Source organism: Periophthalmus magnuspinnatus, chromosome 4 (assembly GCF_009829125.3).
Source record: "Periophthalmus magnuspinnatus isolate fPerMag1 chromosome 4, fPerMag1.2.pri, whole genome shotgun sequence".
Taxonomy (NCBI): domain Eukaryota; kingdom Metazoa; phylum Chordata; class Actinopteri; order Gobiiformes; family Gobiidae; genus Periophthalmus; species Periophthalmus magnuspinnatus.
The window spans coordinates 2,174,115-2,197,747 of NC_047129.1; the positions used below are offsets into that span (position 1 = coordinate 2,174,115).

The following is a 23,633-nucleotide window of genomic DNA, read 5'->3' on the forward strand; positions in this document are numbered from 1 at the left end:
GTGTGACTGAAACAAAGCAACACTCCAGGTGTGTTTTGAATGAGGTATTAACTTTAACATGGATCAGAAAATAGCGTAATATGGGCCCTTTAACTAAAACTATATAGTGGCAGTGATGTCCACTTTTACACTTCATTTAGCCCCTCATTAGACCCTTAATAGTCCTATTCAAGACTAGGTTTAGACCGAGTACCAGGTCTGAAAAGTGGTGTGAAAAGTTTGAATAACCACTATGTTAGGCTATTTGTTTTTTGACTGTGACTGGAGGTAGTATCTTTTTACCTTGGCCCTGTCTCGCAATGCTATGTTAAAGTATGGAAGTATGTGGTAGCATTATAGCTACTAAAATAAACATGGTGCAAAAACAAGCAGATTTGAGGGTTCTTGAGAAGGTCAGCGTCTAAAGTGTGCCTATATTAAAAGTGCAGGTTTTGAAATACAAAACAGCCTTAGTGGCCGAGCAGAGTGCAGGTATCTGGAGGAGAGCGTATTAGGTGACCTCTTTATCTAAATGGTATCTAAACTAAAGCCGCGTGGAGCGTCCAGCGAAACGTGAAGCCGCTCTAAAACACTGTAATGGTGTGAAAGGGGCTGATAATTGTCTGCTCTCAGCCCCGCGTGGCAGCAGCAAACACCTTAAAATAGTGCCTGGTGTTCAGTAACACTGAGAGGGACATGCAAATATTGGTAAGGCCATAATTGGCAGTCGTGTTGGCCTGAAGTAGCAGATAACTCTATCCCGTCCATTATAAATGCTGTGAACTGCGGGCCAAGGAGCACTGGTGAGGCTGTGCTTTTTACTGTTAAAAGGCTTGAGTACTGACAAAAAGCAGCTCAGTTTACAGGAGATGTCCTTCACGGAGCAAATGCACTGGTAATATGGAAACTCAGCACCACCTGCACAGTGCTATCGCCTCCTACAGCGAGGAGACAAACAGTTAACTCACAAAACAACTTGCTTTTTCTCAAGAAACAAATACTGATAACAACAAATATATTTTATTAATGTTTCTATAATTTCATAAATCATTGACTTCAACATAAACTGAGCAGTTTATACATTTTCATTTTAGCTGAAACAATAAATAGAAAAGTAATGAGACTCCTTTTCTCATTGATATAAATGTTTATTTCCTCTGAGAAAATGGGAAACATGTGGGCTCTGAGACTTTTATGGTGCGTTATTGAAATATGAGCGTAAATACAGAGGAGTGACTCAGCCAACACGCCCCTCCCTCCCCCTCTCCCATTCTCCCTCACACAGGCCCGCACTGACTCCTGAAAAGCATTCCTTGTTCCATTTTCCCCCATTCTCCTCAAGAATGCACTAACAATAATAATGCATTAAGTGGCTGAGTACTCTAAACACTGTGTGCTTCCTCTCACCAGAGTGCAGAGCGTTCACTGCTGTTGAAAGCATCTTACACCGAGTCCCACTCAGACCCCATTCCCTGCACCCCCCACACACACTCTACCCCAGTCCAAAGCCTCTCCCTTCACACACACGCACACACACAAAGACACACACACACACCACGACGACAAAGAGGTTTATTTGAGAGAGCAAGATTCCTCCACATTTCTCTGAAATATCTAATCAGACTTTGATAACAATTGGAAGCAGTTTTTAAATTACATCATAATGTGGCTATTTTTTGTTTTTATTTTGCTTATTTATTTATGTTATTTATCTGTGTAATTAGTTTTATTGTTGATTTATTTTTTATCTTGTTTCACAGGAGAAAGCTTCACAAATGGAGGTCAACAGTCCTGCCCACTTTGAAGTGTGCCCTGGAAGTACATTTTTCTTTCATTTTTCCCAAAGACTTTTTGAAAAATCCAAATATTGAATTGAAGTCATCGTGGAGGCTAATCAGCTTTGTAGCACTCTTTAAAACGCATCATATTTTAATAACTTAACAGAGATTTTACATGAAACTATAGATCTTCTGGTCTTTTTATGATTATGTTTTTTTTGCACAATTTTAAACAAAAATACCACAAAGTCCTCAACTGAAATGAAGGCTCTAAACCCAAATTCCAAACAGCATTAGAAGTAACACGTCATATATTTACAAACTCCAGGTGAGTCATGTGACCTCTTCCTCTTTGCTGATATTTGGGAGCGTGCATGAGCCGAAGTCCCATCTGAGTTTGAGAGCCGTCCCTGCTGCAGCGCTGAGCAGGGGGTTAAATCCTGGTAAGAACACCAAAAGGTCACCAAATGCTTGTGTTTATCAGGCGTCCTAAACGGAGCACGCCGCATTGATTTTTGCCCTTCTGCCTCAGCGCCATCTCAAATACTGCTGCCCGCTTATTATCCCGCTCCCCGCTCCTCCGCAGTGACGGGTAAACACAGAGGGATGATGGGAAAATATGACTGCCATCTTGTCCGAGTCAAAGCACTTTCAAACATTAGCCCCCATTTGCGGGTCGTATGAGGAATTTACAGATGGTAGTAAACGAACAATGAGTAAAAACAAAGAAAATAAAAGAGGTCAGAGCAAACTGAAAATGGTACAAAAAAGACAAATTAACTTCAATAGTTTGGTATTTTTTCTGGCTATTACATGAGGCAATTTTGTACTTTGAGTGATACCAGAGCAGTTGCAGTCCCTTTGGTGTCAGAGAAACCAGTCAGGGAAAAGTTCCTAGTTCTGATTGAAAAGTATACCTGCCTAGCCCGGCTAACACCTGATTGATATGTGTAGCACTAGACGAATATCTGAAGCTGATTAGACGAAGCGTCACAACAACGCTACAAGCTGAGAAATCTAACTTTTGTTAAATCCAGTTGAGAGTGAAGCACAGACATTCTCCCTGTCCACAAATGTACAAAATGCTTCCTCCCTTTTTCAAAAACAAAATAGTCAGTATTTCAGCTGAAGTAGTTCCTTGGCGTCGCCATGTTTGTTTTGGTTCATTTGGGTGCTTCAACCCAAACCACAATGCTGCCCTGTGATTGGTCTGAACCACTGGTGGCCCAGGTCCAATCACAACAGAAGGAGCCGGATGGATTCTTGTGAGTTTGTGAACTCACAAATATAACAAGAGCTCATCTGGCTTAATGTCTGCCTTGATGGAGGAGCTAAAAGGACTACGACAACAACAAAGTATGCAGTACTAAAAATGACAGAATATGCAAAAAATTCACAAAAGGGAGTTTCTGAGTTTATGGGATAATTTTAGCTTCCTAAAGTCTTGAAGTGAATTCTGTCAGCTGAATGAAGATGAATACATTTGGTCACTTTTGTGCAGTTGACAGAATTTAAATTTCTCTTGCGAGTGGTAGTATTAATATCATCATATTATCATCTTCTATAATCAATCTGATACTCTTAAGATAAGATATCCTTTATTTGTCCACCAGGGGAGACATTTCTGTGTTACAATGCAAAGTTCAACAAGACTGATTCCACAACACATTTAAATCATAACCAAGTACATTAAACTGGACAACTATAGGGATAGTCATTTTGCTCACTGATCTGAAAGTTGATGGTTTGATCCCTGTCCCCCAGTTCACAGTGTCACTGTACCCTTGGACAAGACACTTAACACTTTTGCCTCCAGTAAATGTGTGTGAATGGTTCCATGCTGTCAAATGCTCTGAGTATCCAATAATATAGAGAGGCGTTATATAACTATGACGATTTGCAACAGGACCTGAACCCCAGTTTGAGAACCATTTGTCTGTTCCAAAGCACACAGCACTCTGTAGAGAAACAGTCCACCCGAGGGAGATCCACTGCCTTTGATTCGCTTAAATACCAGTGTGATATGAGAGGGAGGGAGCACAGGGCATCTCCATGTTAGCAGTGTCCACTAATTATTAAACTGTAGCCTGGAGAGGTGCTGCTTTCCACTGTGACTGTCAGGTTGGATTACATGGTGGGACTATGGATCCAGGGGGATATAGTGGTTCAGTCCACGTAAAACAGGCTTGATATGAAAATCTGCACATTAAGTAGACTAGGTTAAGGCACAGTTTATTGCCCCTATAGGGAAATTTGTCCTCTGCATTTGACCCATCCTTCAATGTTATTGGGGCAATCTGTCAGGAGCAGTGGGCACCCCATCCCCAGATCTTGAGCTAGTCTTGATCAGGACAGCCTTAGTTGGATGATTGTTTTGGGTGATGGAGGAAACCAAATGCATGGAGGAAAACCACCTAGACACAGGGAGAAACATGCAAGAAGGTCCAGCCAGAAACCAGAACCTTCTTGCTGTAGGTCAGAGTCCACTCAGCCACCGTGCTGTCAGAACAACCAAGTTATAAAACCCCACAAATAAAATGGAGCTGTTGTGAAGCTGGGTCCGCTAATTATTGATACAGTAGTCGCCTTGAGACCTGTTTCTTCTGCTGCAGCTGTCAGGTCTTGTTAAACTGGGAGCATTATGGATGTAAAGAACAGCATCATCTAAAAACCTCCTGGACACACAAATGCAAAGTGGAATGGCCCATAGTGTTATTTCCGCTCGTTCTGCAGTCACTGACCTATGCATGCAATTACAGGACCAGCCCAAGCAGCGCCGAATACAGCCCAAAGACATGAGTGTCCAACACAAGGCCCCCGAGTAACATGTGGGCACTGGGAACTCAAATCTGGGACAAACATGGTGGAAGTGTAAAACAAAGGCTGGTGAGGCTATTTGGTTAGAAAGATCTCATTTAGGCAGAAAGACAAAGCTACACCAGTGGGATGTACATGGTTAAGGTTCATTTATATAGCACATTCAAAAACACATAACACATTTACATGCACAGCAGGAAAACTGGATAGCTGGCCTAGTCCAAACCAAATTTTCACAGTGCATGTAAACTCAGAAACTATGATCGAGGTGTCGTGGCTCAAATCTTCTTAATCCAAATAACACATCTGGAGAAGCCAATACATAATCTGATGCCTGCTGCATATAAATGTACACTGGATGTAGGCTAGGAGAGGCATTCAAGGTAAGAAACAGCTAGGAAAATGTATGGAAGTGTACTCAGTCATTTTAGATCAGCTCTGGACTAGCACATGTTTTTTTTATTGTTTTGGTTCATTATATTAAAGTGAAAACTATGGGAGCTTTAGTGAGTTGATTTGGGATGCTGCAGTGTAATTTAGAAGTTGCACCTATTTTTTTCTGCCAAAAGTGAGGTTATATATATGATAGAATTTTTTATTAGCAATTATAGGCGCAAAGCTTTAGTCCTAATGCTAAATTACTTGAATGCCTTGTGGGCCCCTTGCACCCACCATACGGTTCTTTAACATGCATGTAGATGGGGACAACAATGGTTTGACTGGTTTTGGGACAAAGACAATTTGAACTTGGTTGTTTAGAGCACTCGGAGTACCCTGTGCACAAAAACGTACACGCAACTATAGCACTCAACAACAATAACCATACTGGCAATTTTTTTGGATACTCACAGTTGCTTTGAATTGCATTCATTCAGTTATGGTGGTAACTAGGTGGTAGAAGTGTATTGCCCAGTGACACAACAACAGTATGCTGTGGTTCAGGTGTGCTCAAAAATTGTATAAAGAAGTGGACTAAGGGAGTGTGACGTCAACCACAGTATATAGCTCCAGCCAAATGAAGCTCACTGAGGCTTGGAGTTATACGTGCGAGTTTAGAGTGGAGGTCAATTTTTGAGATTACAACCACGAGTATCCTAGCAACCAAAAAGCCAATCTGGAGTGAGACCGTTGAAGGTAAAGCCCCTTCCCACCCACCCCACTGGTTTAGCAGGGTGCAGGTGGTTAGCAACACTAACGCTAGAGGGAGCAACCTTGGGGAAAGAAGGCACCTCATTGTTATGTTATTAGTCTTCACATCTTGATTTACAGACAACATTGTGAAATCATTAATACAAACATTTTCAAACCAAATTGACAAGCATGACAGCAGTGGTTACATGGACAGTTTTTCAATAGAAGGTGAATTGGAGCCAGAGTTGATGGAGCCAAAAACACGCCAAAGCTGATTTTTTATTTGGAACATGGCGGTTAAAGGGGTTAGTTATGTCCATTTATAAAAACAGTCGATGGGTGTGCCACTGTTTTTACTCTGAGGGCCAAATGAATGGATATTAGTGGGCACGGAGCAAAGCCTATCAATGTTTTTCATGTAAAAGTTTTTTTTCTGTGAAGATATTCATAAAGGATTTGTATTTCATCTCCTGACAGTCTTTTGAAAGCAAAATTTAAACAAAATAAATACTTCTTAGAAATCTCAGCACAAACACACGTGACAAATTAGACCCCGTGGAGAGCCAAATTTGACCTGCCAGCTCCACTTTGAGCACCCTGCTTTAGTCGGAGCTTGAAACAATTTTCAGTTATAGGACTATGAGCAAAGGAGAACTCAGTAAACTTAAAATTAATTAATAAAAATAGACTAGATACAGGATGAAGCATGTTGTGCGCCACAGGACATCAACACCCAACCCATGATTCAATAAAACCCGGTTAATGAGTGATACATCTGATAGTCCTGATGTTATCGTTATTTATCAGAGCGGTCTTTCATTCTGTTGACTGTGACACCTCTGGCCCACGTCCTGCTCCCCTGCCCCCTTGCTCCCTCTCTATGGACTCTCTCTTCATGTGTCTCTGACCGTGACCTGGCAGCGCCCGAGGACAACGACTTCACAGGCACTTTCCTCCGGGACTAATGTGTTTTCAGAGCGGCCACCATCTCGCTCCCTGTCTAACGAGCGCCGTCATAAATAAATGCATGGGCCTAATTAGTGTGTGCGCGTGTGTGGAGGGGGCAGGCGGTGACGGGGCGCGGGGAGGTGGCCTTTGGAGCAGATGCCTCCGCCTTTCATCTAAATCTATTAAGCCGCCTCTCGCAGAGCGCTCCTTGGCCGCGCGCGAGCTGATTGGATGCCGAGCCAAACACGGGCCAAAGAGTAATCTCATTTTTAAGATGATTAGATAAGAGCCATCAAATGAAGCTAAAATTCCACGTTTTTAAAAGCATGGATGTCAATGTGTTCACTCTGGAAATAGAAGCACTGTTTTGGCTGGTGGAAATGTTTAATGACTATAGCTGTGGTTCATTTGGGCTTGTGTTGTGGAGCCCGAGCTTTGTAGTGGTCAAATTATGTGGACTTTGTGAAGCACAGTTTTGCTCAGCCATCAAAATTCAGTGTCCAAATGATCATTAACGAATCCGCAGTGGCTGTCATTAGGCAAGAGTTTGGCTTTTACAGGTACGATTGGCAAAACTATTAGCAGAAAATATTAGATTTCATTTGCACATTTCTTTTATTTGATTTTATTTCCTGCACATTTAGCAAAAAAAAAACATCTCCAAGGAGTACAGCAAGTGTTTTAGCCACATAGACTCACATCATATCTCACAGAACATGTCATAAAGCTCTTACCCAGTGAGTTACAGTTCATTACTATACAACACACACACACACACACACTTTTTTTTATTTTTTATTTTTTTTTATTGAGTGTTATAGGGTCCATATTATGTTATTTTCTGATCTATGTTATAGATGTTGTTGATGTTTCCTCATTAAAAACATACCTGGAGTTATTTTCTCAAACGGAAAACACGCCACCTTGTGAGGTCATGTTGTAATACAGGAAGTGCTCCATTGTGTTTTTAAGCTCCATACATCTTCACTACAATCATATGGATGATTTCAGTCCTGGAATTGGCCATCTCTGTTGAACTAAAGGTAAAAGGAGCTGTTAACCTGAACATTACAACTACATGACAGATGTAGAGATGTAGACAGACTCATAATAAAGGGTTACTCAAACTGTTTTTGATGAAGTAACAACTTTCTCAAATGGCATAAAGCTCACAAGAATCCATGTTGTGTAATATAGGACCTTTAATGTGCATCCCTTCAAAGTAAAATCACAATTTTGGCTGTTAGAAAACAGTTAATGGTGAGCTGTAACTCATTTGGACCAAGCTGAGGCTTTGCAGTGGTCACATTGTGTAAACTTTGTAGAGCCCAGTTTTGCTCAGACATCAAAAGTAAGTGTCCAAAAACAATTAACAAAAAAAACAACAACAACCCAACAAAAAACTGGCAGGCAATCTCCTCAAGTAATCATATTATTTTAGTTTTTTACCCTTTTCTAAACTCTTCTCAGCAAATATTGACACGTTTTTCAAATTTTCTTCAGGTTTAGCAAAGGTAGTAATATTGTTTGTGTTACAGCTTTAGCTGGAGGGAATATATGAGACTAAATGAGACACAGAATGCTAATTGAGTACAATATATGGCCACTCCTCAAGTTGAGGAGTGACCAGTTTGAATAATTATTGTTAAAAGATAAATATTATGTTTGTGTTTCTTTTTTAAACTTGGACATCAGATCACAACACCAGTAATATTTGATAGAGAGGAGTGTGGCTAAAACAAATAGTGTTAAAATTCAGATTTTTATTGTAATAGAGTGAGTTCTAGGGTCTAGTCACTAATAGAAACAAACACGACAATATTTGTGAATTTACCTTTTAAATATTTCTTTTGATGTTATCGTGCCCCCCATCAGAGATTATGACATCACATTCTAAAATGTGAAAACCACCAATAGCAGTCTTATCTGAGATTTGGTCTGTTTCTGGCTGGAGCGTTCAGCAAAATGTACATATTTCAGATTTAGGGCAACAGTTCCCAAAGGTGTTTTGCACTCAAATATAATTCTAATGTTCATTCACTATTATTGTATTATACTAGTTGGCAAAGGTGATTTCAACTTGCTCAGAAGGTCAAGTGCAATTATTTCGAAACCTAGTTGGCTTCTACAAAAAGTGTGTCACGATAAATTGATCACAAAATTGGGGCCTTCTAACCAGCCCAGCCGAGCCCCACTGGTCACACCGCCTTTAATAACGAGTCCATTATATAATACCTGTCCAGAAATAGGGTAAAAATAGGTTGACGTCCCATCTCGCTGTATTGTTGGTCCTTTAATGAGAGTGTTGTGAAGTGGGCAGCTGCGCGAGAGACAGGAGCCCTGGCAGTGTGCAGGTGGCCACGGGAACATCACCGAAGAGGCTGATGTCTGCTGGCGACGCGTGACTAACTCTCTTCTCTCTGTGCGCTCGGAGGTACAGAGCGGGAGGGGTACACAGGCTCCTCCCACTGGCTGCTACAGACATGGCCCAGACTGACTGAACCTAGCTGTCTGCAGGTGGGAAAAGAGTTACATAATAATACCAAGAAAGGTAGTACAGATAATTTAAAGGTACCGTATTAACCGAAATTTACTCAATTGAACTTTAATCCATGTCATAATTTTATTACCTCAAAAAAACATCCCTGGAGTTGTGTTTAATCCTGCATTATTAGTCTGTCTACATCTCCAAAGCCCAAAATGCTCTGTTCCACCTTGTGATGTCATCAAGTGGTTGTTTTGCTCTATAGGGATTTGCAATTAATTATTGATATTAACTGAAATTATCCAAATGATTCTAGTGAAGGTGTATGGAGTTTGAAAACACAGTAAACCACTTCCTGTATCACTACTAAATGACATCACAAGGTGGAACAGAGTGTTTTCAGTTTGAGAGAAGACGTCATTATGTACATTTTGTAAAGGAGAATGCACCCCCTTGCCTTTCTCCATGGAGATGTTAGTCCTTTGCCTGGAATGTTCCACAGTATGGTATTAAAATGATCTATTACAGTTCAGATCTATGGAGAGATGAGCCCATGCACAGGAAAACTGAATATTTTTCATGATATCTTAGCAATAAAAATGCCTGCAATTGAATATACAAGATAAAAGATATTACAAGCAAAGTGACAGACCCTCCACAATAAATGTTCAATTGTTTAGAACTATGGCAACTGTGCTAATTTTTCCTTCTCCTGTAACCAATAGAGGTTTATTAGCCTTTGGTGTTTCATAATAAGAGTATGCAAAACAGATGAAAGTGATTCAGCCCTTATAAACAAAATGGAATTGTGGCCATCAGAGGGCCTGCTAGCTATTAAAATGACATGCTGTTTCATTTTTGCAGGACAGAGATTCAATAAGTTCAATGACAGTGCATGAAGAATGAGATCACCACCTTATGACATCAGCAGGTGGAACGGAGCATTTTGACCTCTTGATAAGGTCACAGATTCAATGCAGCTACCTAACCTTTAAAGAGATAGAGGACTCTTCCCACATATCCAGAAGATCCCTCATCTAACATCTATTTGAGCCCATACAACCTATCCTTTTCTGACCATTGTAAACAGTTAGCATTTAGCTGCCTCACTTTACATCCAACATTAGCCTGAAACAATTTGCAGAGAGTGGTCCTGGCCGCGGATTGTAAAAATACATTAGGGGCAGACATTAGTAATATTACAGCAGCCGTCCCAGCCATATGTGTGCTGTGGTCTGCCGAGGTCGTCCACTGAAGGGCACCTTTTCAGCTGAAATTATTAAGTGCTTCCCTTCTAATCAGATGAGACGTCCCACACAGCGCTCATGCACATAGCAACCAGTTTATTTATAGGCTCCAAACTGAACTGACCAGTTGGTTTAATTTAATAGTGGGCAATAGGATTATACAGGGAAACAAATTACCTAAGTGGGGGTACCAAAATCTTTTAACAATGATGGAAACCACGGACATGATGTCTCTCCCAGTGTTATTGGGTTTTAGCGGGTGCATCTGTCGGCTATAGGGCTGGCTTCTGTGCAGTAGGCCCAGATTGTGCCCAGACTGAAGCGCAGATGCTAGCGGCTAACGTGGAGTGTGGTGTCAGACCTCAACACACTGTGGGGTCACACAGGGGGGCACAAGCCTATTATATAGATCAGAGTTATTTAATTTGGCTAGGCTAGTGCTCTTTGACACAATATGACAAGCTTTTTCAAGCTATACCAGAGGTGGGAAGTTACTAATTACAAATATGTCACTGTAATTTTGTAGCAATTGTACTTTTTTGTACATTTAAAAATATACACTTGTACTTCGATTTGACTATCATTTGAGCCATATATTGTAATAAGTGTTTACTTAAAGGCCATATATCTGATTTTAAAAATGTGAATAATAGAATTAGTTCATTTTAAAGGGTTTGCAGTGATCCAAAGTTATGCATTCTGATCATCCTAATTATTCACTGTGATGACTTTATAAGCGCTTTTCATAACTTTCAGATACCAGTGTATAGTTTTGACATGATGGTAAAGCTAAAAACTAGCATGCTACATGCACGTCCTGGTTATCAGATAGTAAAATGTGTTCTAATTATTTTGACCTCAAGAGCTGCTTATACAATATATCTGTACTAGGACAAGACAATCCATCCATTTCATCCATTTTCTTCCTCTTATCCAGTCACGGGGCAGCAGTCTCAGCAGGGACTTCCGGACTTCTCTCACCCCAGACATATCCTCCAGCTCCTCTGATCCTCTGATCGGACCCCAAGGCATTCTCAGGTCAGCTCAGAGACACCTCCAGTGTGTCCTGGGTCCCTTCCTTGGGGCCTCCTTCCGGTGGGACATACCTGGAACACCTCCCCACGGAGTCGTCCAGGGGGCATCTGGAACAGATGTCCGGGCCACCTCAACTGCTCCTTTCGACGTGGAGGAGCAGCGGCTCTACTCCGAGCTCCTCCCATGTGACCGAGCTCCTCACTGTATCTCTAGCCCAGTGCCCAACCACCGTGCGGAGGAAACCCATTTCGGCCGCTTGTATCCATGATCTTGTCCTTTCGGTCATTACCCAAACTTCATGACTAACACTACCTCCCATCCATCTACAGTGGACAGTGCAGGCCATTATTTGTGCCACTCCTAAGCATAAATAAGAGGAGGTGAATCTGAGCATAGCCTAAAACCTATGTACATAATCAACACAATATAAGATGAAGATATGATGTCTCCACAAAGACAGCTTGTTTGGAATAGTTTGTCCATGGAGGTCATTTGGAATAACATGGTGTACAGAGAAACTTGTCCAATATTTGCAGTGGTACCAAATTTGTAATGCAATAAAAAATAATGGAACCAAACTGTAAAAACATTGTTCTTGCCCAAAACAAGATTCTTGATATAGTAGTTGATCATATAGATTGTGAATGTTAATTGCCTGCAGCCTAAGCCCCTGCCTACATGTATGTGGATAGATTTTACCCTGGAGAGTCATCTGGCCCTCATTAAAGACATCACATGTGTTTGAATGTCCCACGCGCCGCCCCTGCACTCATCAGAGCAGCTGCTGTCAGGCTAACGGCCTATTTGTGATTCTGACACACAAAAATCCACCCTAATTGTAGCCAGCAGGGGCAGTATACACAGTTGAGGTCACAAGAAGTTGTTCCATGAGAATAATTAACAGTTTTCAATTACACTTATTACACTTACACAACACTTATTTTGATTTAAATAGGTTATTATCTGTTCTCCAAATCTGTGACATTTCATTAAAGGGCCTGTATCCTATTTTCCATGTGTTTGAGCAAAATGAGTTTTTCAGCTCAGTAGCTCTTGAGGTCAAAATAAGTCAGCTGTGAGATGTCTGCATCTAATTATAAAGTGTTTTATTGTTTGAGAACCAGGAAGTGTGTAGTTAGCATGCTAGTTGTTGTTAGCATCATCATAACTGCAAAACTCATCAAGGTGAATAATTAGGATGCTTGGAAAGAATAGGTAAGTAAGGAATAACTTTGGAGCACTGAAAACCTTTTAAAATGAACTCACTCTGTTACTCTCTTTGTTGAGCTTGTAGCCATATTATTATGATGTATCTTCAAAAACATATATATTACTTTGTTCACTTGTTACAGTGATCAAACATGCACAAAGGGAGATGGATTACATCTCCCGTTCCAGAACTCAAAACCCCTGCTTGTCCAATTCACACAAGCCATTCTCCATAATGTTCCTTGTATTTTTTTATTTACAGGCATCTGCATCAGACTTTTTCAGATAAGGATCAAAGTAGGATGTGTGGCATTATAGCACATATGCTGGTCCCAAGCCTGGATACATTTTGAAGGTATCGTTCATACTCACTGTTAAATATGCACTGTGCAACTTTTCTGGAGGAAGGTTTGCCACTTTTTTGTCTCCATGGAGATGTTATCGCATGGTTTTAACATTGCCTATATCAACAAGCAGATAATGCCAAAGCCAAGTTACAGGTTAGATCTGTGAGAAGCAAGCCCACTCAGTAAGAATTCATGTTTTTCCAGGGAATTATTTTCAAGTAATAATAAGAACAGGATATGAACGTTTCTATAGAGCATTCCAGGGAAAGAAATAACATCTCCATTGAGAAAAGCACCAGAGAAGTTACATTGTGCATCTTTAAAGGGCTCATATTATGCTATTTTCTGATCTATGTTATAATGTTGTTTCCTCATCACAAACAGACCTGGAATTGTTTTTTGCTTCACTCACATGTTTAACACACAAACCCTGCAGATTTAGGCAGAGTTCTCGTACCAAACAGAATATTCCACCTTGTGATGTCATCATGTGGTAATACAGGAAGTGCTCCACTGTATTTTTTAAATTCATACATCTTAGAATAATTTGGATAATTTCAGCCCTGGAATTGCCAATCTTGACTAAACAAAAGCTAGACGGTAACTATTAACTTGAAAACTACTGCTATATGACATCACAAGGTGGAACAGAGCATTTTGAGCTTTGGAGATGCTGACAGATTAATATTAAAGGGTTACTTAAACATACGTGAATGAAATAAAACACATGGGTTATGTTTAGGTAACATCATTCTAACGTGGATAAAAGCTCACAACAGTCTTTTACATAATATAGGACCTTTAAATGCAACGGTCATGGTTTATTCAAGTTTTCTCCAATCATTTGAACATGTCCATATGTGTGTAAACATTTGGGAGTGAGTAGTTGTTCCTCTTCTATGAGTGTTAGTTCAGATAATACCCCACCAAAAGCCACTCATGGAAATACAACCATTCTAATATCTATACTTTAAAATTACACAGAGAACTTGCAAAGTTAACCAAATTGACATGAGCCAACACAATGCAAACCCACACCATTACCACTATTCCTCTCACAGATACCACAATATTAAACCGTAAAAATATTGCGTGCCGCCCCTTTAAACGCTGTAAACATGCACATTAGTTCATATGATGAAGTGCACGTCACCCAGCAGCCAAACTAGTGAAAACCTCCGAGACGTAGTAAACCATTCCTCCTCTCAAAGACCCTCCCATGACAGGTTTTTTTATTATCAAGGAATGCAATTAGACTTCAGCCTTAATATCTCAGCCCTGTCACATTCTCAAACCACTCGGCTATGCTTGCCAACTGCAATCAGAAATAGCTCTGTCCCTTCAACTTAATGAAAAACATGCACTTGGCTATAAACTTGTAGTCATCCTCTATCCAATCACATTGTCTTGAGTAATTAAAATGATTAGCTTAATTAGCTTAATTAACTAAATTTGACTACAGGACATGGCCATATGGTGTGGAAAAACAAAGATGGGAGCTAATTAAAGTTAAAATAATGCAGCTTTTAATTAACTCAACCCTTAGGCATCAACATTTTCAAATTTATCCAAGCCGATAATTAAAAAGTCCTCTTGCCCAAGCAACATTTCTTCACTCAGCTCATTAAATCGGGAAATAAATTAGCAACATGACGCTCCAAATATTAATTCCTGCACAAGATGACTTCACTTTCTAATGAAATTAATTAGCTGCACTGGACCCTCCATCAGATGCCAGGCGCTGTCCGTGAGCACAGGCCTCGTGTAATCTAGAGCGGGGCCAAGAGCCTAGAGGCACGAATTTACAATTGTAATGAAACCTCTTTAGCTGTGTCTCTCTTAATATACGCAATGAACATGTAGATCTATTTACGCCGACGGCCCCCAGTCTCATCTGTAAAGGCAAAACCAGCCAGTTGCAACTTTCTTTTTCAATAAGAATGCGTGTAAGTCAGAGAGGAGCGATGCCAGGAGCGGTGCCAGGGCGGGGAGGGGTCCACAGGCTGTGCAGGGTGCAGTGCCAGCCCCATTACACCCCCATCACTGCACTGGCACGCTCCGGGTGACACTGAGGAGAGGAGGGGAGAGAAGGGGGCATGGGGGTCTCATGTGCTAAACACTCAGCAATAAAGGTTACTATGTTTGTGTAATTTAGTCTCCAGAATTTTGACAGTTAAACTTTCGGAATTGTTCATGAATAGGCTAAGCTGAATTCAGAATGTATTAATGTTACATTTTTTCAGCTAACAATAGATTTTATTTATATTGCACTCTACATTTGAAAAACAAATCTCAAAGTGCTACAGTTGGTTAAAACATATAGCAACTACTCTTCATTTACATACCTACTTCAAATTAAAAGTGCACTATGCAACTTTTCTGGTGGAACGTCTGCCACTTGCTTTCCTCTATGGATATACTATTTCATTGGTTGGAATGTTCCACAGTATTGCATTAAGCTTTTCTTTATCACTATGTACTCATTTAGAGGTGTTTTATTGCCTTGAAAAAGATGCCTTCTTGCTTCGGGCGGCCACACCTCTCCACAGATCTGATATGTACCTACTTGTCTCCATGAAGATATATAAATTTAATGCTATAATGTGGAACACTGTGGGAAAAGCAATAACATCTCCATGGAGACAAGCAGTTACATAGTGCACAACAACAAACTGTAACATTAAAGCATTGCCTAACCTATAGCATTAAATACAGGGTTATAGAGTTTAAGTTATGTATCAAGTGTAGTAAGATTTCTGTTTATATTTCTGAAAGAGCCAACACCTGTGTAGTGTCTTGCACAAGGACATAACACCAGATGTGTGTATCAAATAGGGAATCTAACCACCAAGCCTCCATTTAACAGATGACCCATTTCAATTATCATTTGCATAAAATAATAACCACTTTACTCTTTCACATCTGGCAACACTACTCAGATATAAACATTCAAGCTGTGTTTATACATTTAAACAGGAAAGCCTTCATTTTCTGATGAATAAAATTTCAGTTTAAAGTAGAATGTGGAGGCACAGGTTACTGCATCAGTGCCAAAGCAGGTTAGCCCGTATTCAAACAGATTATGATTAAGAAGATAAGATCAAGATGAAATTTTAATGACCCCCAGAGGGAAAGTGCATAACATTTAATTAATTACAGCTAAACCCAAAAGTTTCACTGTGAAGGAGGGGAACTTTTGCACACGAGCCAGCTACACAGCCACTGACGCCGGATGACAAAGTGCACGCCGCCGCCACGATAAAGACCGGTTCAGGTAATTACACGCAAATGCCTGATAGAAACACAACGTCTCCTAATGTCCAACGGGCTCAAGTGCTTGTTTAATGTCCAGTCATGGCTTTTATCTTAATGGAGGATGTCGACAGGCTGATAATAAGCATTTATATAATGGTATACAGGCAGAGGCTAGCGGGAGCATCCCTTTGTTAGCACGCCACTGTATTTTCAATAATTAAGTCGGCTCAAGTAGCGCCCGGTGACACTGATCAATATGATGCACTTTATATTATGTAGAAGCTTAAGTACGTGAAGCAAAAGGGTGGTGATAGTGTAATATGTGGATATGAACTGTGCTGTTAGCGGTAATGTGCAATGGAAAATGTAGTGTAAAAAATAAAGATCTTAAACAGATTAGTGCCTTCCTACTATTAGTTTGACATGTTTCTAATGTGGAAACTGGTAACTGGTGTTGCAGATGCACTGATGGGACTGGTTTAAACTCCAACCAAAATTCAAATCTTCATCTACCATAAACCTCCTTATTGTCTTATAGTGGTCGGGAAGTTCGGGAAGTTCTTGTGACATTCTGTCCTGCAGCTCACTGATTTCAGACTCAAACTGTCTGCTCTGTTGTGCAAAGGCTGAATTCAGGGGATGGTCCATGTTGTTCAGAATAGCATCCAGTGTCTGGAGTGTCTGTTGCTCCTCTACCTCAACCAGAGTCTCTAAACATCTTCCTATAGTTGAACCAGCCATCGCCATTAGTTTTTCTAGTCTCCTAAGATCTCATTTTCTAAGACTGCTGCATAAAAAAACAGAGTTAGCCAATCAATCTGGCATGCTTGTTCTTCCTGTCACTGTTTGGGTGTCCTGAGGAGGGCATACCTGTTTCTGCAGCTTTATATTCCCACAGCACAGTTTGATTCACGTTTAAAAGACATTTTTGAAAGTAAATCTATAATCCCTACCTTCACACTGGCCCTAACCTTAACCATTACCTTTCAACCCAACAAATATGACAACATGTCGGTGGTTTTCAGATTCTTGAATGTGATGGTTTCATACTCATAGATGGGGGACAAGAGTCAGTTTTCTCTATTGACTGTCTTTTACTTTGCCATGAAATATCCAAAAGGTAAATTCACAAATGTTGAACCTGATCATTTCTATTAGTGAGTAGTCCCAAGAAGTCACTGCATCACAACACAAATCTGCATTTTAACAATATTTGTTTTAGCTGCCCCACATCTGTATTCGGTATTACTAGCGTGTAGAATGTTGCGATGTCATCTGAGACCTGACATAACTGCGGAAACATAAAGCTGACCTTGTCCTGGTTGCTCTGGATCCTATCTGTTGTAACATCTGGGACCCTGCTTCAAAAACATCAGCATCAGCCTACGCCCCCGCTCCTTACTACCTGCTCCATCAACCAACATCCACATTTCCCTGTTTTTAATATAGACTCTGTCAAACTTTTACCCAGAGTCAGTATCTTTGATTCCGGAGGCTTAGGTGTTCGTACAGGTCGTGGAGAGCTGGGTCGGAGGCGGAGGTGCAGGGTAGGTCCAAGAAGCGGGATCTGGCAAAACGAGAAAAAACAGCTGAGTACTGTGACTATAATCAGGACAACTAGACTGACTCAAGTAGAACTGTACCACAGAGGATACATTGACGATCTGGTGTAGTGTGTAGGACCCTCAGTCTCTTTTTACTCCCGAGGTGCAGGCTTGATTGCTCATGGGCTGCAGGTGCGTAGTGGGCGGGGCCAGAGTCTCCGCCGAGCTCCAGACAAGGACACAGAAGGAAGGGGGAAACACAGCACAGAAATGCAGGGACACACTGGGATCTTGACATTATCATACAACTATAAAATGCACCTTTAGGATATCCTCCAGCGAGGTACTCCTGATCTAGATCTAGACTCAAGACATGGAGCACAGTCCTTGTTCCTGACAGGTGCCCTATACCAAAACAAGGATTGGAAAAATGCAGATATCCTTAGGAACAGCATATTTTAGCCTAGCTCTGGACATGTGAAATGTGTAATACTATATAAAGAGGAAGATAGCTAGTCAGGTTCCTATGTATACCTAAAATCTATAAGTTGCATCCATGTGACATCGTAATCCACTACGATGCCTATAGGTTAAACTGAGTCAGAGAACAGATCAGATCTCTATGGTAAAAGTTGCTGTTTAACTATCAGATTGCAGGATTGTTTACTTGGTTTATGGTTAATATGTCTGTAGCCTAATTACTAGGCCTAACCACATGAAACGAAACTGGCACAATAGCTTCACAAAGTGGTGCCAAAATTCAAACCCTGACGACGTAATTGTTGTCAGTTGAAAATACTTTAGGCATAACATTTTTTATAGCAAGTGTGTGGAGCCAATCACTAACAATTAATAAAATCTTTGAACTTCGTGGATCACACGTTTGGATGTTTCTTTCAAAAACAGTCAATTTTGAACCTATTGAAATGTCAAAGAGGGGGTATTATGCAAAATCAATTGTTTTGATTTGAAAATGTATTAGATATGTTAACAATCCTTGCATGTAGCCATCTCTTCCCTCTATTCGAACCCTTCTTATGGATAGCTGTAAGATTCTGTGCAATGCTCAACCCACAATCCTACGTCACCCACGCTCCCACACGGCAATTCTCCATAAATATACAAAAGCAAGATACAAACTGTACACAGCAACTTGACAAACCTGATGCAATGTGCAGGGGAGTGACTTAGAGCTGGGAGCAAAGGGAAAGAGGACTCAAAAACAAAAGTGAAATATCTAAAGCATGTTAATATGTTGGTTTTAGTGAAGATAGCATTTCCAAAACAATAAAAGGTAACATGGCGATCTAAATATGTATGTGTTAGCAGGTAATACCCCAGAGAAGTAAAATACCCCCCTTAAAGCCTGTTAGTGCAAAAATGGAAAATATGACACAGTATGAAATCCGAAAACACACACTGCCTAGATATCATTGGCTATTAACTTCACATACATTGTTGTGAGGGTCATAAACAAATCCCTATCTTAAATCAGTTCTTATCATCCAATCAGAACAAGCCACAAGACGCTGCTATGATGTAGCGTTGTAGACAGGAGTATAGGTAGATGAAGCCCCTGCGCAGTGTGAAGCTTGTTACTGCCTATTGTTGTACACACACTCCAAAACCTTTATTTTATTACTCTGTCAAAATGCTTGGGTTCTTTTGTGTCGGCCGCTCAAAAGCCGACTGCGCTGTCTTTTAAATTGAGATAATTATGTTTACTGCCCTGAGAGTGGCTTTTCAGTCAGACAACAAACTCCGGCACTGAGAAAAAAAAGAAAAAAAGAAACTCTTTTGATTCTGTCAGTTTTTCAATAATTAATGCTCACTCCTCTGGCATTTTTGATCTGACATGTAAATATCGTCCGATCCGATTATGTGCACCATTGATGAATATGACAAATTCCGTAGAGAGGGTCCAACTGGTGCTGTTTTTTGGACAAACATTACAATACACTAATGACCACTGCGTTTGATGTTCGCCTGTGTGGGAGACTATGAGAGAATTTGAAATTAAAGGTAGGCATTTTGGCAAGCACGACGTCCCCGGGTTGCTAGCTAGACACGGCTTAAAGCTAGTTATGTCCTGTATCAAACGAAACGTCAACATGCCCAACAGCTAGCCCTGCCATTTGGACGAATCCTTAGTTGCATTTTTCAAGCTCTTCCAGTCTTAAACCACCATTAAAATGAAGGGAAGAAAAAAAATGTTTTCTAGCGGGCTTCGTTATTTCTTGTCCTTGTTAACTTGATGGTTGTAAACAAGCAAGCTGCTGACAAAGTGGTCAAGAATGTAGACACAATTAGCGCTACAAAGAAATGTCTAGATATCAACGCGCTGGTGCACTGACCTTTCAAACAAAGCACTGTAAAACACCAAATGTACCCCTGGCTTTTGCTACAGTTGCCCATAGAGTCCCACTCATTTATTTCAGGTGTTTTTCATATGTTGTTGGGGCTTTGAAGAATAATAAATCTGCCGCCTCTAATCACGGCGCTCCAGGCTGCGATTCTTGCCTTAGATATTATTAATAACTGGAAATACAGTGGCGGCAGTAGCAGTAGTTAGATATTGGGTCACATATCTTTCGTGCTGTTGTGATTGTTTATTTGATGTTGGGATACGGATTGAGAGCTTTTTTAATTATCTCGGAGCAGATTATATGCAGGGGATGGGAGATAATTGTGCGGCCTGATAAACTGTCGGCTGATTATAGAGAGAGTCATTTCATATCACTTTGATAATGAATTAAAGATAAAGAGGTTTACTGCGTAGTAACAGCAGGGGGCGCTGTAATTTTTATTTTATTTTTTCTATGGAGTGACCTGTTTTGTGTTGGTTTGTTGACTGGACTGAAGGTCCAGCAATGGTGTCAACACAATGTCTTCTTTGTCCTTTTTGTTGGTGCAAAATGGGAAATTCTCTGGGCTGCCATCCTGGAGCCATGGATGACTGCAGTGCCCTGGTAGAGCGTTGTCCTAGAGGTCAAGCTAAGGCTGTGCAATTAATCACATTTTAATTCAGTAATTTACAATCATCAACAATATACTTGGGTCTTTTAATGGAGAGATCTACATCCAATCCTCCATCAGTAAAAGCATGTTTTTCTGTTAGAGGCCAGGAGATGCCTTTATCTGTGGGAAAATAATATTGAACATACATTTTATTATGTTTTAATAAGACTAAATTAAATTTAGTTGAAAACCAATTGATCGATATGAGGAAACCCAGACAACCAAATTTCTAATTTGATAACTTGGGTAGTACCTGTATGACCTGCACAACAAAAGTGCATCTGTCCTCCAGAGGGGAGAGGAGGGGCAGGGTCTGGACATATGGACATACAAGAACAGTGTGATTGGTCTAACAAGTACCTTCATATGAAATTCTGATCCTGCAGTCAGGTGTTTGTAATCAGAAACACCTGGCTGGAATCAGGGTATTCCTGTGTGATCACGTAATATTTGTGTTTTTGTATTTTAGTGGCAGTGTCCACCAGAGGCACACTGTTGTTGTTTTTTTGTTGTTGTTGTTGTTTTTTTTTACTGTTTTTGACCACAAAGCTGCAGAAGTACCTAGTTTGCACTATAAGAGGTTAAGGAGGAGTGTGTGGGATAACCCATCCAGACACAGGAGGAACAATCAAGCAGAATAGCTGTACACAGTACAGGAATCAAACCTGGGACCTTCTTGCTGTGAGGAAGAAGTGCATTTACTGCCATCAACAATGCTATTAAGAAGGACGTGATAAATATGTATGGGAATATATCGCCAAGGCAAAAACTCACAATAGCAACATTGAAGATGAGGAAGCTGAGGAGGCAGTTGCTTCTGCTGCTGTGGTGACGAACTGATGACCACAATAGTTAAAATACTAATCTACACCATCTAAAAACAGGTTGATTTCTGCTTTTTCCCCCTTTATGATGTAAATGGTAAAAACACATACTTTCTAATCTGTTGGCAGGGGCTCTTGCTTTATTTCACAGTATATTGAAATGGAGGTTGGATTTGGAATATAGGCCACAGGAGGCAATTAATTACTGGTGATACCGCGAACACAATTTTCCCATCCTGTACCTCTATTATATGGCTATCCCTGGCTCTCTTTACAGCAACCCATCAGAGCGTGACTGTGATTAACTTTAAAAGGTCATATCCAAACACTTTCAGGACATTCGCAACGCAACCTGCTTCCCCCAGTTTCCAACCACGTACATGGAAGCTAAGACACTGCTCAGCGACCCCAAAAACTACCCTCCCCCTCTGCTTTAATAAGCCCTGACAGCATACGCGTCTACACCTGATTTTAGAACTACACCAAATACATTGAGTTTTCTTTTTAAATGAGACTTTTAACATGGCGGGCACTGACCTCTTTCACATGTCCAGGTTAATCTATGACAGGGTTAAAAGCCTATCTGGCCTTTGCGGTCACATAACATCCCAATTACTTTAACAATCGCACTGTGAGTGAGGGCGCGAGACGGGAGCGAGAGGAATACAAGCGATAAAAGTCTGTCTCTGGGAGGAAAGATAAGTTGTGATCCTAATCTAACGGCTTTAATTTGTCAAACCTGGCTCAACGTGAACGTAGGAATGAATAACGAGTGGTTCTGCAAGAGTGTTGATTGTGGAGAGAGGTGAGAGTAACAGATTACAAGTATAATTAGTTTAAGAGGGGCCTGAGGAGTTAGTGGTCCTAGTGAGCAAAGAGGTTTGGGGTTTGATTCCCAGGTAGGGTCAGTATGGGTCAGTACTCAATGTTCTTGTATGGGTTCCTTGACTTACTCCCATGGTCTAAGGACACAACACAGAAGAAGTTAATGGGACCCTGAGACATGAACACTCGACACACTGTGATATCAAAATAAATTTAAGTCTGGCTATGCTTCCATTGTAAGGAGTATTATAATGTCTAATGTCAGGTATTGGCAAGGAACTGAACGAGAACGTTGGCTGTGTCCTTGCTACAGTAGAACCATGGTAAGAATTGAGGTTTTATCCTTATATCCTTTTATAGGTCCTTTTATTTATTTATACAAACATGCATAAATAAATAACTCCTATAAGCTTAATGCAACGTTGCAGATCATTCTATGCAAAGGTATTATATCTCCATGAAGATTAAATTAGGCATCAGAAGATCTAACTTTAAACAATCTCTACAGCTGGGGCACAACAAATCCCTTCTGATATCTGCAAGTATCATCCAACTTCATAATGTTCTTATAAATGATCAATGGTGAATGTAAACCTTACTCTTGCACTTGGAAATATATGTACAACGGCCAAAAATCTTCTGTATATTGAGATTTTGTGATTTGTTTCTTCCACTTCTTGAAAAAAAAAAGATGTGTGTTTCTTATAAACAGTGTTATTAAAGGACATCTCTCAAAGTGTCGAGGATAGCGGAGGAACATGGGGTGACAACGAGGAGCGGATAGATTTTTTTTACTCGTGCTAACAGTTGCTAATTAGCGCCTTATCACCCTCCAAGTCGCTCCATACTGCCGGAGTATTTATATCTGCCGTGTGCAGTGACGACGGAGAGAAACAGCTCGCCGAAGCATGGACAGTGGCCAGAGCAAACATTCGGAGCGCGTTATGAAACAATTCCACTGTTCTTCCAGACAAAATGGAGGATTTATGGAGCAAACATTGACTTTGAGATTTGTGGTCCTCTACTGGAACGTTTGTTGGTTTTATCCCTAGTCTGTTCTTTATGTGCGTTTACACATAGAACCAAGTAGATCTTTCTTTTGAATGTTTAATATTCCTTCATTTGATCGAGGCTAAACAATAAGAAGAAGGGATACACGAATGAGCAGCCAAGGGAGAGAAAAGCCAGTTA

The 23,633-nt window shown here is 40.5% G+C and overlaps 1 protein-coding gene across 1 annotated transcript in view; it reads left to right on the plus strand.

Annotated features, from left to right (window-relative positions):
• The window catches only part of lmo4b (LIM domain only 4b), a 53,302-nt gene extending 30,537 nt beyond the window's left edge, over nt 1-22,765 (plus strand). Inside the window, exon 6 of the transcript XR_008648684.1 lies at nt 22,756-22,765. The gene's annotated coding sequence lies outside the window, so the exon portion shown is untranslated. The remainder of the gene's footprint in view (nt 1-22,755) is intronic.
• Nucleotides 22,766-23,633: the final 868 nt, after the last annotated feature.